The 14,903-nt window shown below is 38.2% G+C and overlaps 3 non-coding genes across 3 annotated transcripts; all 3 read right to left on the bottom strand.

Moving 5' to 3' along the window:
- Positions 1-314: 314 nt before the first annotated feature.
- On the bottom strand, positions 315-422 carry LOC112773471 (small nucleolar RNA R71). The gene has a single exon (XR_003188019.1). It is a non-coding gene; the product is annotated as a small nucleolar RNA R71 (small nucleolar RNA).
- Positions 423-11,376: 10,954 nt separating this feature from the next.
- Positions 11,377-11,484, bottom strand: LOC112774503 (small nucleolar RNA R71). The gene has a single exon (XR_003188991.1). It is a non-coding gene; the product is annotated as a small nucleolar RNA R71 (small nucleolar RNA).
- A 639-nt stretch (positions 11,485-12,123) lies between these two features.
- LOC112773724 (small nucleolar RNA R71) lies at positions 12,124-12,231 on the bottom strand. Its single transcript, XR_003188260.1, has one exon. It is a non-coding gene; the product is annotated as a small nucleolar RNA R71 (small nucleolar RNA).
- Positions 12,232-14,903: the final 2,672 nt, after the last annotated feature.

Raw genomic sequence — 14,903 nt, 5'->3', positions numbered from 1 at the left:
TCTCAATTCCTGCCATTGGAGCAAAAAACTTTGAGCTTAAGCCTCAATTAGTTTCTCTAATGCAGCAGAATTGCAAGTTTTACAGACTTCCATTGGAATATCCTCATCAATTCTTAGCTAAATTCTTGCAGATCTGTGATACTGTTAAGACCAATGGGGTTGATCCCAAGGTCTACAGACTTATGCTTTTCTCCTTTGCTGTAAGAGACAGAGCTAGGATATGGTTGGACTCACAACCTAGAGAAAGCCTGAACTCTTGGGAAAAGTTGGTCAATACTTTCTTGGCCAAATTCTTTCCACCTCAAAAGATGGGAAAGCTTAGAGTAGAAGTCCAAACCTTCAGACAGAAGGAAGGTGAATCCCTCTATGAAGCTTGGGAAAGATACAAGAAATTGATCAGAAGGTGTCCTTCTGACATGCTTTCAGAATGAAGCATCTTAGGAATATTCTATGATGGTCTGTCTGAATTGTCCAAGATGTCATTGGACCACTCTGCTGGTGGATCTCTTCATCTGAAGAAAACCCCTGCAGAAGACCAGGAACTTATTGAGATGGTTGCAAATAACCAGTTTATGTACACTTTTGAAAGAAATCCTGTGAATAATGGGATGACTCAGAAGAAAGGAGTTATTGAGATTGATACTCTAAATGCCATATTGACTCAGAATAAAATATTGACTCAGCAAGTCAATATGATTTCTCAGAATCTGACTTAAATGCAAGCTGCATCCGGCAGTACTAAAGAAGCTTCCACTGAAGGAGAAGCTTATGACCCTGAGAATCTTGCAATGGAAGAAGTGAATTACATGGGAGAACCCCATGGAAACACCTATAATCCTTCATGGAGAAATCATCCAAATTTCTCATGGAAGGATCAACAGAAGCCTCAACAAGGCTTCAATAATAATAATAGTGGGAGAAATAGGCTTGGCAATAACAAGCCTTTTCCATCATCTTCTCAACAACAGATAGAGAATTCTAAGTAAAGCCTTTCTAACTTAGCAACCATAGTATCTGATCTATCTAAGACCACTCTCAGCTTCATGACTGAAACAAGGTCTTCCATCATAAATTTGGAGGCACAAGTGGGTCAGCTGAGTAAAAGAGTTACTGAAATCCCCCATAATACTCTCCCAAGAAATACAGAAGAGAATCCAAAGAGAGAGTGCAAGGTCATAACTATATCCAAAGTGGCCAAACCTGGAGAAAATAAAGAGGCAGTGATTTTCAGTGAGGAAGACCTCAATGGACGTTCACTGACCACTAAGGAGTTCTCTAATGAGGAACCAAAGGAATCTGAGGCTCATAAAGAGACCATGGAGATTCTACTGAACTTACTGTTGCCATTCATGAGCTCTGATGAGTATTCTTCCTCTGAAGAGGATGAAGATATTTTTGAAGAAAAAGTTGTTCGGTATCTAGGAGCAATCATGAAGCTGAATGCCAAGTTATTTGGTAATGAGACTTGGGAAGATGAACCTCCATTGCTCATCAATGAACTAAATGCCTTGGTTCAGCAGAAATTACCTCAGCAGAAACCGGATCCCGGAAGGTTCTTAATACCTTGTACCATAGGCACCATGACCTTTGAGAAGGTTTTGTGTGACCTGGGGTCAGGTATAAACCTCATACCACTCTCTGTAATGCAGAAACTAGGGATCTTTGAGGTACAAGCTGCAAGAATCTCACTAGAGATGACAGACAAATCAATGAAACAAGCTTATGGACTTGTAGAGAATGTCTTAGTGAAGGTTGAAGGCCTTTACATCCCTGTTGACATCATAATCCTAGACACTAGGAAGGATGAGGATGAATGCATCATCCTTGAAAGGCCCTTCCTAGCTACAGCAAGAGCTGTGATTGATGTGGACAGATGAGAGTTAGTCCTGCAACTGAATGAGGACTACCTTTTGTTTAAGGCTCAAGGATCTTCCTCTGTAACCATGGAGAGGAAGCATGAAAAGATTCTCTCAATACAGAGTCAAGCAGAGCCCCCACATTCAAACTCTAAGTTTGGTGTTGGGAGGCCACCATCATGCTCTGAGTGTCTGTGAAGCTCTATAAGAACTTACTGTCAAGCTATTGACATTAAAGAAGCGCTTATTGGGAGGCAACCCAATCTTCTTTATCTATGTTAATTACTTTCATTTCATTTTCCTTTGTTAGTTTATGTTTTCTTTTGGTTGATGATCATGTGGAGTCACAAAAATAGCTGCAGAATTAAAGCGGAATCAAAAACAACATCAAAAATAGCACACCTTGGAGGACAGGCTTACTGGCGTTTAAACGCAGTAAGGATAGCAGAATGGGCATTTAACGCCCAGTCTGGCAACATTCTGAACGTTAAACGCCAGAATTGGCAGATAGACTGGTGTTTAACGCCAGAAAAGGGTGTCTGGCTGGCGTTAAACGCCAGAAAGGGGCATCAGCCTAGCGTTGAACACCAAGAAAGGCAGCAGACTAGCGTTTAAACACCAGAAAGGGCTGTCCAGGGGCATTTAAACGCCAGAAAGGTGCAGGGATCAGAATTCCTTGACACCTCAGGATCTGTGGACCCCACAGGATCCCACCTACCCCAACTCTTTTTCTCTCCTTTTCACACATCATAACCACCTAAAACCCCCCTTGGCTGAACCATTCACACACCTCCATCTCCTCCATATCTTCTTCCGCTAATCGTTTCTTTCTTCTTTTGCTCGAGGACGAGCAAACCTTTTAAGTTTGGTGTGGAAAAAAGCTCTGCTTTTTGTTTTTCCATAACCATTAATGGCACCTAAGGCTGGAGAAACCTCTAGGAAGAGGAAAGGGAAGGCAGTTGCTTCCAACTCTGAGTCATGGGAGATGGAGTGATTCATCTCAAAAGCCCATCACTAGAAAGAGGATGGAGCAAACAAGAGAGCCCACTCATGGACCTCAACAAGAGCATGAGGAAGTCCCTCATCAAAAAATCCCTGAGATGCCTTAAGGGATGCATTTCCCTCCACACAACTATTGGGAGCAACTCAACACCTCTTTAAGAGAATTGAGTTCCAACATGGAGCAACTAAGAGTGGAGCACCAAGAGCACTCCATCATCCTCCATGAAATTAGAGAGGACCAAAAGGCCATGAGAGAGGAGCAACAAAGGCAAGGAAGAGACATAGAGGAGCTCAAGAACTCCATTGGTTCTTCAAGAGAAAGAAGAAGCCACCATCACTAAGGTGGACCCGTTCTTTAATCTCCTTGTTTATTTTCTTTTCTGTTTTCGGTTTTTATGCTTTATGTTTTGACTATGTTTATGTCTTCATTACATGATCATTAGTGTTTAGTGTCTATGTCTTAAAGCTATGAATGTTCCATGAATCTTTCACCTTTCTTAAATGAAAAATATTTTCTGAAAAAGAAAAAGAAGTACATGAATTTCGAATTTTATCTTGAAAATAGTTTAATTATTTTTATTTGGTGGCAATACTTTTTGTTTTCTGAATGAATGCTTGAACAGTGCATATTTTTGATAGTGAAGTTTATGAATGTTAAAATTGTTGGCTCTTGGAAGAATAATGAAAAAAGAGAAATGTTATTGATAATCTAAAAAATCATAAAATTGATTCTTGAAGCAAGAAAAAGCAGTGAAAAACACAAAGCTTGCAAAAAAAAAATGGCAAAAAATAAAGAAAAAGAAAGAAAGAGAAAAAGCAAGCAGAAAAAGCCAATAGCTCTTTAAAACAAAAGGCAAGAGCAAAAAGCCAATAACCCTTTAAACTAAAAAGCAAGGGTAAAAAGGATCCAAGGCTTTGAGCATTAATGGATAGGAGGGCCCAAAGGAATAAAATCCTGGCCTAAGCGGCTAAATCAAGCTGTCCCTAACCATGTGCTTATGTCATTAAGGTCAAAGTGAAAAGCTTGAGACTGAGTGGTGAAATTCGTGATCCAAAGCAAAAAGAGTGTGCTTAAGAACTCTAGACACCTCTAATTGGAGACTCTAGCAAAGCTGAGTCACAATCTGAAAAGGTTCACCCAGTTATGTGTCCGTGACATTTATGTATCCGGTGGTAATACTAGAAAACAAAATGCTAAGGGTCACGGCCAAGACTCATAAAGTAGCTGTGTTCAAGAATCAACATACTAAACTAGAAGAATCAATAACACTATCTAAATTCTGAGTTCCTATGGATGCCAATCATTCTGAACTTCAAAGGATAAAGTGAGATGCCATAACTATTCAGAGGCAAAAAGGTACTAGTCCCGCTCATCTAACTAAAACTAATCTTCATTGATATTTTTGAAATTTATTTTATTTTCTCTTCTTTTTATCCTATTTTGTTTTTAGTTGCTTGGGGTCAAGCAACAATTTAAGTTTGGTGTTGTGATGAGCGGATAATTTATACGCTTTTTGGCATTATTTTTAGGTAGTTTTTAGTATGTTTTAGTTACTTTTTATTATTTTTTATGCAAAAATCACATTTCTGGATTCTACTATGAGTTTGTATATTTTTCTACAATTTCAGGTATTTTCTGGCTAAAATTGAGGGATCTGAGCAAAAGTTTGATTCAGAGGCTGAGAAAGGACTACAGATGTTGTTGGATTTTGACCCTCCTGCACTCGAAGTGGATTTTCTAGAGTTACAGAAGCCCAATTGGTGCGCTCTCAATTGCTTTGAAAAGTAGACATCTTGGGCTTTCCATAAATGTATAATAGTCCATACTTTGCTCGATATTGATGGCCCAAACTGGTGTTTAAACGCCAGCCAGAGACCCTTTTTCTGGCATAAAACGCCAGAACTGGCACCAGAACTGGAGTTAAATGCCCAAACTGGCATCCAAGCTGGCGTTTAACTCTAGAAAAGGCCTATGTACGTGTAAAGCTCAATACTCAGCCCAAGCACACACCAAGTGGGCCCCCGTAAGTGAATTTCTACACTATCTGCACTTAGTTACTTATTTTCTGTAATCCTTAGTAACTAGTTTAGTATATATAGCACTTTTTACTATTGTATTTAGGAAGCTTGTGCCATTTTTTACATTTGGGAGGCTGGCCATTTGGCCATGCCTAGACCTTTTTCTCTTATGTATTTTCTATGGTGGAGTTTCTACACCTCATAGATTAAGGTGCGAAGCTCTGCTGTTCTTCATGAATTAATACAAGTACTACTGTTTCTCTTTTAATTCACGCTTACTTCTTCTTCAAGATATACTCTCGTACTTAATTCAGTTAAGTCAGAATGAAGGGGTGACCCGTGACAATCACCCACTATCTTCGTTACTCGCTTAGCCAAGATCCGCGTGCCTGACAACTACAAGCGGTTTACATGATGTTCAACGTAGTCATTGGACGACAGCCAGAGTATAGTCTCTTGGGTCTCTAATCCACGGATTTGACTTTCCTCTCCTGACAACAGAGCATTCGAATCCGTTAGATTAGAATCTTCGTGGTAGAGGCTAGAACTAATTGGCAGCATTCCTGAGATCCAGAAAGTATAAACTTTGTCTGTGGTATTCCGAGTAGGATCTGGGATAGGATGACTGTGACGAACTTCAAACTCACGAATGTTGGGTGCTGTAACAGTGTGCAAAAGGATAGAGAGATCCTATTCCGACACAAGTGAGAACCGACAGATGATTAGCCGTGCGGTAGCTGTGCCTGATATTTTTCATCCGAGACGAGAGATCCGACAGTTGATTAGCCATACAGAAACCGTACCTGAACCATTTTTACTGAGAGGACAGATGGTAGCCATTGATAACGGTGATCCACCAACATACAGCTTGCCATGGAAGGGAGCACGCATGATTGGATGAAGACAATAGGAAAGAAGAGGTTCAGAAGCAACAAAGCATCTCCAAATGCTTATCTGAAATTCCCACCAATGAATTACATAAGTATCTTTATTTTAGTTTACGTTTTATTTATCTTTTAATTATCAAAACTCATAACCAATTGAATCCGCATGACTAAGATTTACAGGATGACCATAGCTTGCTTCAAGCCGGCAATCTCCGTGGAATCGACCCTTACTCGCGTAAGGTTTTATTACTTGGATGACCTAGTGCACTTGCTGGTTAGTTGTACCGGAATTGTGAAAAGTGTGATCACAATTCCGTACACCAGCGTGGTAAGCCAGGCTAGCTAAACAAAGGAGGCGTGCCAGTTGGAAGCCTTGGCGTGGCACGCCGCTCACACGCCAAGCACATGGTGCATTTAATTGAGCTTCCTTTTATTTTTTAATTATAGTTTTCTTTTCCTTTTTGTAATTTTTATTTTCTAATTATAGGAGTAGTATAAGTACCCCCTGAGAGTACTGAAAAAGGGGTTGGAACTTTTCTCTAAGCTATGAGTAGTTAAACTCTCTCTCATTGGGAGAGGGAGCTCTGTTGTACTTGATGTATTAATGATAGTGAATTTCTTCTTCTCTTCATCTTCTCTTTGATTTGCTAGAAGGAATTTTGTTTCTCAAGTCTAGTGTTCAATCATCTTAGAAAAGAGGTTGAATGCAATTTGGGTTTTATGGGAACCTTGGAAAAGGAAACATGGAACCATGCTTGAGATCCCTTCTCACACTTGAGTAGATCTGGATTTTGGGATTGGATATGGTGACATGAAATCCACCCATTATTTGGATCTCCGAGAATGTGTGGTATAATCAGGGACCAATTTTATCTCTCTTCATGAGCAATTAGACCAAGGAATTGGCTAATTATCAAGATTTGAGAGATTGAATCACCAAGGAATTGGGGTTCAATCAATCATGATTGCCAAGAGGTCAATGAGTTGCATGATTGAAGAAGAGATGATCTAGATTTGATCCAAAGAGAGCAACATCTCCTAATCCCAATAAATTTTCCCTATTCTTATCTTTCCTATTCTTTATAGCTTTCTTTAATTTCTGCCATCAACCCATTCCCTTTGCAATTTAATTTTATGTCATTTACTTTTCTACACTTTATAGATTTTCTTTATCTTTAAGTCATTTACATTTCTGCTATTTAGAATTCTGCACCCAACAATTCTTATTAATTAGCTTGACTAATTCGCCCATTAATTAAAGTTGCTCAATTTATCAATCTCTGTGGGATTCGACCTCACTCTATTGTGAGTTATTACTTGATGACAATTTGGTATACTTGCCAAAGACGGATTCATTATAACTGATATAGTGAATTTTTAGTCCATCAAAGGTGCAGCGGCGGCAACGATTGCCGGGAGCAAAGGGGCAGCATGACGTATGGGAGAAGGAGGTTGATGAGCGGATAATTTATACGCTTTTTGGCATTGTTTTTAGTATGTTTTTAGTAGAATCTAGTTACTTTTAGGGATGTTTTCATTAGTTTTTATGTTAAATTCACATTTCTGGAGTTTACTATAAGTTTGTGTGTTTTTCTGTGATTTCAGGTATTTTCTGGCTAAAATTGAGGGACTTGAGCAAAAATCAGATTCAGAGGTTGAAGAAGGACTGCTGATGTTGTTGGATTCTGACCTCCCTGCACTCAAAGTGGATTTTCTGGAGCTACAGAACTCAAAATGGCACGCTTTTAATTGCGTTGGAAAGTAGACATCCAGGGCTTTCCAGAAATATATAATAGTCCATACTTTGGTCGAGTTTAGATGACGTAAAAGGGCATTGAACGCCAGTTCTATGCTGCTGTCTGGAGTTAAACGCCAGAAACACGTCACAAGCCAGAGTTGAACGCCAGAAATACGTTACAAACAGGCGTTCAACTGCAAGATTGACCTCTACACGTGTAACATTCAAGCTCAGCCCAAGCACACACCAAGTGGGCTCCGGAAGTGGATTTATGCATCAATTACTTACTTCTGTAAACCCTAGTAACTAGTTTAGTATAAATAGGACTTTTTACTATTGTATTAGGGATCTTTGGATCATCTTTGATCAGTTTTATGCTATCTTAGACTTTCATAGGGGCTGGCTATTCGGCCATGCCTGGACCATTATCACTTATGTATTTTCATACGGTAGAGTTTCTGCACTTCATAGATTGAGGTGTGGAGCTCTGCTGTTCCTCAAAGATTAATGCAAAGTACTACTGTTTTTCTATTCAATTTAACTTATTCCGCTTCTAAGATATCCATTCGCACTTCAACCTGAATGTGATGAATGTGACAATCATCATCATTCCCTATGAACGCGTGCCTAATAACCACTTCCGTTCTACCTTAGATTGAATGAGTATCTCTTGGATCTCTTAATCAGAATCTTTGTGGTATAAGCTAGATTGATGGCAGCATTCATGAGAGTCCGGAAATTCTAAACCTTGTCTGTGGTATTCCGAGTAGGACTCTGGGATTGAATGACTGTGACGAACTTCAAACTCGCGAGTGCTGGGCGTAGTGACAGACGCAAAATGAGGGTGAATCCTATTCCAGTATGATCGACAACCTCAGATGATTAGCCGTGCTGTGACAGAGCATTTGGACCATTTTCACAAGAGGATGGGATGCAGCCATTGACAAGGGTGATGCCTCCAGACGATTAGCCATGCAGTGACAGCGCATCAGACCATTTTCCAGAGAGGATAAAAAGTAGCCATTGACAACGGTGATGTCCTTACATAAAGCTAGCCATGGAAAGGAGTAAGACTGATTGGATGAAGACAGCAGGAAAGCAGAGGTTCAGAGGAACGAAAGCATCTCTATACACTTATCTGAAATTCTCACCAATGTTATACATAAGTGTTTCTATCCTTATTTTCTATCTAATTATTATTTATGTTTGAAAACTCCATAACTATTTTATATCCGCCTGACTGAGATTTACAAGGTGACCATAGCTTGCTTCATACCAACAATCTCCGTGGGATCGACCCTTACTCACGTAAGGTTTTATTACTTGGACGACCCAGTGCACTTGCTGGTTAGTTGTATCGAAGTTGTGAATGAAAAACGATTTATTAAGACGTGCGTATAGAGTTTCTGGCACCGTTGCCTGAGATCACAATTTCGTGCACCAAGTTTTTGGCGCCGTTGCCGGGGATTGTTTGAGTTTGAACAACTGACAGTTCATCTTGTTGCTCAGATTAGGTAATTTTCTTTTTGTTTTATTTTCAAAAATTTTTCAAAAACCTTTCAAAAATTTCTCATCTGTTTTCGAAAAAAAATAAATAAAAAAATAAAAAATAATAAATCTTTTCAAAAATATATTTTTCTTCAGAATTTTTAAGAATGAATTCTAGAGTTTCATGAAGCATGTTGAAGCCTGGCTGGCTGTAAAGCCATGTCTAATTCTTTTGGATAGGGGCTTCCAACCATCAGCATAGAGGCAAGTTAATTGGAATGTCAGCCGTGGCATGTCTGAGTTACATACTAAAGCTTGGCTGGCTATTAAGCCATGCCTAACCCTCGGATTGGAGCTTTAGACTAGGAATACAAGATTCCTGGAATTCATATTAAAAAAAATTTTGAAATCCTTATTTTCTTTTTCCTATATGTTTTTTTCGAAAAAAATATACAAAAACCCAAAAAAAATAAAAAAATTCATAAAAATAAAAAATATTTCATGTTTCTTGTTTGAGTCTTGAGTCAAGTTGAAAGTTTGGTGTCAATTGCATATTCATCTTGCATTTTTCAAAAAATTCATGCATTCATAGTGTTGTTCATGATCTTCAAGTTGTTCTTGGTAAGTCTTCTTGTTTGATCTTGATGTTTTCATGTTTTGTGTCTTTTCTTGTTTTTCATATGCCTTCTTGCATTCATAGTGTCTATACATGAAAAATTTTTAAGTTTGGTGTCTTGCATGTTTTCTTTGCATTAAAAATTTTTCAAAAATAAGTTCTTGATGTTCATCTTGACATTCAAAGTATTCTTGGTGTTCATCTTGACATTCATAGCATTCTTGCATGCATTCATTGTTTTGATCCAAAATTTTCATGCATTGAGTCTTTTTCATGTTTTTCTCTCTCATCATTAAAAATTGAAAAATAAAAAAAATATATCTTTCCCTTTTTCACTCATAAATTTCGAAAATTTGAGTTGACTTTTTCAAAACTTTTTAAAATCTAGTTGTTTTTATGAGTCAAATCAAATTTTCAATTTAAAAATCTTATCTTTTTCAAAATCTTTTTCAAAAATCAAATCTTTTTCATTTTTCTTATTTATTTTCGAAAATTTTAAAAATATTTTTCAAAAATCTTTTTCTTATCTTTATCTCCTAATTTTCGAAAATAACGTCATCAATTAATGTTTTGATTAAAAAATTTCAAGTTTGTTACTTGCTTGTTGAGAAAGATTCAAACTTTGAGTTCTAGAATCATATCTTGTGATTTCTTGTGAATCAAGTCATTAATTGTGATTTTAAAAATCAAATCTTTTTCAAAACTAATTTCAATCATATCTTTTCAAAAATATCTCTTTATCTTATCTTTTTTAAAATTTGATTTTAAAATATCTTTTCTAACTTCTTATCTTCTTATCTTTTCAAAATTGATTTTCAAATTTGTTTCAACTAACTAACTAACTCTTTGTTTGTTTCTTATCTTTTTCAAAACTACCTAACTAACTCCCTCTCTCTCTAATTTTCGAAAACATCTTCCTTCTTTTTCAAAAATTTCTTCTTAATTAACTAATTATTTTAATTTTTGATTTTAATTCTCGAAAATTACTAACCTTTTCCAAAAACTATTTTCGAAAATCACTAACTCTTTTTCAAAAATTACTTTCGAAAATTCTCTCTCTCTTATCTCCTTCTATTTATTTATTCATCTACTAACACTTCATCTCACCCAAATTCGAACCCCCCCTTCCATCTGTGTTTGAATTTTTTCTTCTTCTTTTCTTCTACTCACACAGGGACCTCTATACTGTGGTAAAAAGGACCCCTATTATTATTATTTTTTTGTCCCTCTTTTCATATGAGCAGGAGCAAGGACAAGAACATTCTTGTTGAAGCAGATCCAGAACCTGAAAGGACTCTGAAGAGGAAACTAAGAGAAGCTAAATTACAACAATCCAGCAAGCACCTTTCAGAAATTTTCGAACAAGAAGAGGAAATGGCAGCCGAAAATAATAATAATGCAAGGAGGATGCTTGGTGACTTTACTGCACCTAATTCCAATTTACATGGAAGAAGCATCTCCATTCTTGCCATTGGAGCAAACAATTTTGAGCTGAAACCTCAATTAGTTTCTCTGATGCAGCAGAACTGTAAGTTTCATGGACTTCCATCTGATGATCCTTTTCAGTTCTTAACTGAATTCTTGCAGATCTGTGATACTGTTAAGACTAATGGAGTAGATCCTGAAGTCTACAGGCTCATGCTTTTCCCTTTTGCTGTGAGAGACAGAGCTAGAATATGGTTGGACTCTCAACCTAAGGATAGCCTGAACTCTTGGGATAAGCTGGTCAAGGCTTTCTTAGCCAAGTTCTTTCCTCCTCAAAAGCTGAGTAAGCTTAGAGTGGATGTTCAGACCTTCAGATAGAAAGAAGGTGAATCCCTCTATGAAGCTTGGGAGAGATACAAAGAACTGACCAAAAAGTGTCTTTCTGACATGCTTTCAGAATGGACCATCCTGGACATATTCTATGATGGTCTGTCTGAATTAGCTAAAATGTCATTAGATACCTCTGCAGGTGGATCCATTCACTTAAAGAAAACATCTTGAGAAGCTCAAGAACTCATTGACATGGTTGCTAATAACCAGTTCATGTACACTTCTGAGAGGAATCCTATGAGTAATGGGACGCCTATGAAGAAGGGAGTTCTTGAAATTGATACTCTGAATGCCATATTGGCTCAGAATAAAATATTGACTCAGCAAGTCAATATGATTTTTCAGAGTCTGAATGGAATGCAAGCTGCATCCAACAGTACTCAAGAGGCATCTTCTGAAGAAGAAGCTTATGATCCTGAAAACCCTGCAATAGCAGAGGTGAATTATATGGGTGAAGCTTATGGAAACACCTATAACCCCTCATGGAGAAATCACCCAAATCTCTCATGGAAGGATCAACAAAAGCCTCAACAAGGCTTTAATAATGGTGGAAGAAATAGGTTTAACAATAGTAAACCTTTTCCATCATCCACTCAGCAACAAACAGAGAACTCTGAACAAAATACCTCTAATTTAGCAAACTTAGTCTCTGATCTATCTAAGGCTTTCTTAGCCAAGTTCTTTCCTCCTCAAAAGCTGAGTAAGCTTAGAGTGGATGTTCAGACCTTCAGATAGAAAGAAGGTGAATCCCTCTATGAAGCTTGGGAGAGATACAAAGAACTGACCAAAAAGTGTCCTTCTGACATGCTTTCAGAATGGACCATCCTGGACATATTCTATGATGGTCTGTCTGAATTAGCTAAAATGTCATTGGATACCTCTGCAGGTGGATCCATTCACTTAAAGAAAACATCTTGAGAAGCTCAAGAACTCATTGACATGGTTGCTAATAACCAGTTCATGTACACTTCTGAGAGGAATCCTATGAGTAATGGGACGCCTATGAAGAAGGGAGTTCTTGAAATTGATACTCTGAATGCCATATTGGCTCAGAATAAAATATTGACTCAGCAAGTCAATATGATTTTTCAGAGTCTGAATGGAATGCAAGCTGCATCCAACAGTACTCAAGAGGCATCTTCTGAAGAAGAAGCTTATGATCCTGAAAACCCTGCAATAGCAGAGGTGAATTATATGGGTGAAGCTTATGGAAACACCTATAACCCCTCATGGAGAAATCACCCAAATCTCTCATGGAAGGATCAACAAAAGCCTCAACAAGGCTTTAATAATGGTGGAAAAAATAGGTTTAACAATAGTAAACCTTTTCCATCATCCACTCAGCAACAAACAGAGAACTCTGAACAAAATACCTCTAATTTAGCAAACTTAGTCTCTGATCTATCTAAGGCTTTCTTAGCCAAGTTCTTTCCTCCTCAAAAGCTGAGTAAGCTTAGAGTGGATGTTCAGACCTTCAGATAGAAAGAAGGTGAATCCCGCTATGAAGCTTGGGAGAGATACAAAGAACTGACCAAAAAGTGTCCTTCTGACATGCTTTCAGAATGGACCATCCTGGACATATTCTATGATGGTCTGTCTGAATTAGCTAAAATGTCATTGGATACCTCTGCAGGTGGATCCATTCACTTAAAGAAAACATCTTGAGAAGCTCAAGAACTCATTGACATGGTTGCTAATAACCAGTTCATATACACTTCTGAGAGGAATCCTATGAGTAATGGGACGCCTATGAAGAAGGGAGTTCTTGAAATTGATACTCTGAATGCCATATTGGCTCAGAATAAAATATTGACTCAGCAAGTCAATATGATTTTTCAGAGTCTGAATGGAATGCAAGCTGCATTCAACAGTACTCAAGAGGCATCTTCTGAAGAAGAAGCTTATGATCCTGAAAACCCTGCAATAGCATAGGTGAATTACATGGGTGAACCTTATGGAAACACCTATAACCCCTCATGGAGAAATCACCCAAATCTCTCATGGAAGGATCAACAAAAGCCTCAACAAGGCTTTAATAATGGTGGAAGAAATAGGTTTAACAATAGTAAACCTTTTCCATCATCCACTCAGCAACAAACAGAGAACTCTGAACAAAATACCTCTAATTTAGCAAACTTAGTCTCTGATCTATCTAAGGCCACTGTAAGTTTCATGAATGAAACAAGGTCCTCCATTAGAAATTTAGAGGCACAAGTGGGCCAGCTGAGTAAAAGGATCACTGAAATCCCTCCTAGTACTCTCCCAAGCAATACAGAAGAAAATCCAAAAGGAGAGTGCAAGGCCATTGACACAGTCAACACGGCCGAACCTGGAGAGAAAGGGGAGGACGTAAATCCCAGTGAGGAAGACCTCCTGGGACGTCCAGTGATCAATAAGGAGTTTTCCCTTGAGGAACCAAAGGAATCTGAGACTCATCTAGAGACTATAGAGATTCCATTAAACCTCCTTATGCCCTTCATGAGCTCTGATGAGTATTACTCTTCTGAAGAAAATGAGGATGTTACTGAAGAGCAAGTTGCCATGTACCTTGGTGCAATCATGAAGCTGAATGCCAAATTATTTGGTATTGAGACTTGGGAGGATGAACCTCCCTTGTTCACCAATGAACTAAATGATCTGGATCAACTGACATTGCCTCAGAAGAAACAGGATCCTGGAAAGTTCGTAATACCTTGTACCATAGGCAACATAATCTTTGAAAAGGCTCTGTGTGACCTTGGTTCAGGGATAAACCTCAAGCCCCTCTCTGTAATAGAGAAACTGGGAATCTTTGGGGTGCAAGCTACTAAAATCTCATTAGAGATGGCAGACAATTCAAGAAAACAGGCTTATGGACAAGTAGAGGATGTGTTAGTAAAGGTTGAAGGCCTTTAAATCCCTGCTGATTTCATAATCCTTGATATTGGGAAGGATGAGGATGAATCCATCATCCTTGGAAGACCTTTCCTAGCCACAGCAAGAGCTGTGATTGATGTTGACAGAGGTGAATTAGTCCTTCAATTGAATGAGGACTCCCTTGTGTTTACAACTCAAGGTTACCCTTCTGTAAACATGGAAAAGAGGCACAGTAAGCTTCTCTCAAAACAGAGTCAACCAGAGCCCCCACAGTCAAACTCTAAGTTTGGTGTTAGGAGGCCACAACTAAACTCTAAGTTTGGTGTTGAACTCCCATATCCAAACTCTAAGTTTGGTGTTGGGAAGTCTCAACAATGCTCTGAACATCTGTGAGGCTCCATGAGAGCCCACTGTCAAGCTATTGACATCAAAGAAGCGCTTGTTGGGAGACAACCCAATTTTTATTTATCTAATTTTATTTTTCTTGTTCTTTCATGTTTTATTAGGTTCATGATCATGTGGAGTCACAAAATAAATATAAAAATTGAAAACAGAATCAAAAACAGCAGAAGAAAAATCACACCCTGGAGCAAGACCTTACTGGCATTTAAACGCCAGTAAGAAGC

Source organism: Arachis hypogaea, chromosome 18 (genome assembly GCF_003086295.3).
Source record: "Arachis hypogaea cultivar Tifrunner chromosome 18, arahy.Tifrunner.gnm2.J5K5, whole genome shotgun sequence".
NCBI lineage: Eukaryota > Viridiplantae > Streptophyta > Magnoliopsida > Fabales > Fabaceae > Arachis > Arachis hypogaea.
The sequence above is the reverse complement of the archived record's forward strand: the minus strand, read 5'-3'. Positions and strand labels throughout refer to the sequence as shown.